The sequence below is a fragment of the Oculina patagonica genome, unplaced genomic scaffold (genome assembly GCF_052425735.1).
Source record: "Oculina patagonica isolate OP01 unplaced genomic scaffold, crgOcupat unplaced539, whole genome shotgun sequence".
NCBI classification, from domain to species: Eukaryota; Metazoa; Cnidaria; class Anthozoa; order Scleractinia; family Oculinidae; genus Oculina; species Oculina patagonica.
This window is the reverse complement of record NW_027558405.1, coordinates 1-3,342: the sequence shown is the minus strand read 5'-3', so window position 1 is coordinate 3,342 and position 3,342 is coordinate 1. Positions and strand designations below refer to the sequence as shown.

General features: G+C 37.6%; 1 long non-coding RNA gene across 1 annotated transcript; it reads right to left on the bottom strand.

Annotated features, from left to right (window-relative positions):
• Positions 1-1,021: 1,021 nt before the first annotated feature.
• Positions 1,022-3,034, bottom strand: LOC144640884 (uncharacterized). The gene is made up of 4 exons (XR_013568457.1): positions 2,907-3,034; positions 2,510-2,683; positions 1,719-1,844; positions 1,022-1,144 (listed from the first exon to the last, which is right to left on the bottom strand). It is a non-coding gene; the product is annotated as an uncharacterized LOC144640884 (long non-coding RNA).
• Between the last annotated feature and the right edge of the window lie 308 nt (positions 3,035-3,342).

The following is a 3,342-nucleotide window of genomic DNA, read 5'->3' as shown; positions in this document are numbered from 1 at the left end:
TTGGCTAAGCAATGGCATCTTTTCAGATAAAATATTAAAGTAAATCTAGATTAAGCATTTAAAATGGATTCCTTCCCCTTTTCCGCATTCTCTTACTGTACGGTTGACTCGTACAGCTCCTGGGGAACTCCTTGACCATGTGCATTTGAAGTTCAATTTCTTCGATCGATCAAGGCTTCTTCTTCGCCAAATTCTTCTTCTTTTTGTTCAGCCTCTTCAGAATCACTTGGCTTAAATTCCCTGTGACTTAAATCGCTTACATCAGAGTCGCTACCGGCAAAAATTTCAGCAATAGCTTTATCTGTGTCGATTCTGCCTTCACGCACACAAGACGCCATTTTGTAAATTGTTCGAGCAAAAAGCAATTTTATATGGTCAGCGGTATCTTTAAAGTAGTACCAGACCTTTCTCAACTCTTTCTCAACAACCAGGGATGATTTATTCAAGGCATCACGAACAACCAGGCTTTCAGTGATGTTCTTTGGTTGAAGACGTATATATACGTCTTCGGTCGTTGCGTGACAACAGAAGGGACGTATATATACGTCCTTGGTAGGCAATTAAAGTGTTTCTGGTTAGTCGACACATTCTCAATTTGTTATAAAATTATATGTGCTAGTCACGTTTTTAATTTGTTATGTAAGGTTTGATATGATATGACAAGTCACGTTTTCAATTTGTTATGTTGTTTTACAGGATCTGCTAAGTGTTGACAACTTTTTATTGCAAACACTAGCCATCAAACCGCAAGTGTCCCGGGACGTGTTGACGCGTTCGTATTTCTTTTGAATAACGTATTCATCGGTTTACGAAACTAACTAGTTGATCCACAGAGTGAAATTTCCCCAACTGCAATACTCCTATGCATTTGTCGTAAATGATGATGATGATGATGATTGAATATTCACTGTTGACTTTACAGTTGTTTGTACCCACAAATACACGTACTAACAATGACGATGACTTGATCGAATTTTCACCGATAACTTCACCATTTTTTGTACACATTATAGAGTTGCTATGCATTTACCTTTTTCACAGCTGTTTCCATGATATCCTTCGGCACATTGACAACTGTAGCTGTCATCTCCAGTTACTGTACATGTTGCTCCATTCAGGCAGGTGTTGTTTGTACATGGATTTACTGTGAAGTGAAGCAAAACGAAAGAAAATATAAAGATATACCACCCATGACCCATAGTCAGCAAACATACAGAAAAAAGGAAAAATCGAGAGCTTAATGTTTACTCCTACTTTGCGCATTTCTCTAGACTCTTTTTTTTCTAAACAATATTAGGACTTTAATACAGTTGTAAAAATTCATTCTTTACAATGAAATCATAAAATTGTGGTTTGAGAAAGAATAATGCAAAAAACTTAAAATTTATTCGTAAAACTAGGTTTTCTTTACATATTTAGGAGATAAAAACTTGCATTTAAAACAAAACAATGCATCAACTTTAACCTTTAAGTTAGGGTTTCAATGCACTTTTAAAGATCTAATCTTTCAAAAAGGAACAAAACAGTATTAAATCCGTGCAGTAAAAGCAGGACTTAACCTTAATAAATTTAGAAAATTCATCTTAAATCAAATGTCATTCCCGTACAAAAAGAGTACAAGTTTGGCGATTTAGGTTCTACATTTTGCTGTTGTTTTGCTGTTAAGATACTGAGCATGAAAAACACCATGGCAGCTCTTTTTAATTTGGAAATCTTACTTGTCTCGACACTTGACTCACAGTTGTCTCCTTCAAACCCATCAGGGCACTGGCACGAGTATGTGTCATCTTCAGCTTCTGTACATGTTGCTCCATTCTGGCAGGGGTTCTTTGCACACGGACCCACTATGAGGAACGGCGTCAGATACATTTTTGTAACATTACATTCTCGTCCTGATAGCCCTTTCATTTCTCTTAACCGGCTGGTCCTTGGCACGAGGAAACGAAGGGCTCTGGGGACATCGGATTTCAAATCTTAGATTCTAGGACATCCGATCTTTATGTATGCAGTCATGATGCTTCAAAAGCATGTATGAGAGAGCCGGTACGTTTTTTACTTCCGTTTTGGAATTCTTTGTTGCAAACAGCCAATCAAAAAAATTCGAATTAATTCAAAAATTCTATGTCCCAAGAACATTTCGTGTTGCGTGCCAAGGCCCATTCCGCTAAGAGAAATTAAACGAAAAGGCTATGGAGACGAGAATGTTAACATTTATTACACAAATTAAACTAATTAGTATCATCATATTTTTTATAGCCTCAACAACTACGGTTGAATCCCGATAACTCGAACCCTCAGTAACTCGAACCTTTTTCGATTCCCCTTCAGATCATTTCCTTTTTACCCTTGATAACTCGAACTCCCGATATCCCGAAACCATTTTCGATTTCCCTTGAAGGTTCGAATTATCGGGATTCGGCTGTAGTTTACAAAAAATATTTGCTTTGCCAATCCACAAATAAAAGAAGTCACATAAAACACGCCATAAAACTATTTGAACGTAGCTTACCACAGCGAGCCGATTCCCCAGAGAAGACGGCAGTCAATGAACACCAGAAATTGCTAGGCCAATTGAAGTCAGTACAGGAATTGAATGTCTTCCCTCCGTAATACTCGAACGGAAAAACACAACAGCGACCTTGAGGATCATCTGTTTTCTTTCCAGGTGGACATTCACCACTAGCTTTGGAAGAGAAGCAATTTTTGTATTTTTAAATTCCGCATGATTTGTTGTTTGTACACACAAAAGATGTAATAACAATGATAATGATAATGATATAATTTTCACCAATAATTTTACCGTTTTTGTATATGTTGCAGTTAATTTTTTATCTCAGTTAGTTTTATATTTTACTTACACATTAAGAGTTGCACCATGGCAACTCTTTTTAATTTGGAAATCTTACTCAGTGTTTCACAGTTGTCTCCTTCAAACCCATCAGGACACTGGCACGAGTATGTGTCATCTCCAGTTACTGTACAAGTCCCTCCATTCTTGCATGGATTATTGTTTATACACGGACCCACTGTGAGGTGAATCAAAAGGAACGGCGCCAGATACATTTTTGTAACATTAATTACACAAATTAAAGCAGTTTTCAATTACGTGTCGTTAAACCAAAACCACTCTAGCCAATCACAAAGAACACAGACAATCCAGTAAACCAATCAAAACTCGAAGCAAATACATGAAGCCGGCACGAAGCGCGGGAAAACATGTGCGGGCGCGTCATGATTGGTTTTGGTTTTACTTCTGATTGGCTGAGAAAGTGGCGCGAGGGTTTTAAGCCAATCACTAAACGAAGTAATGCAAAACCAATGGAAACGCGAACTACTTCCGAC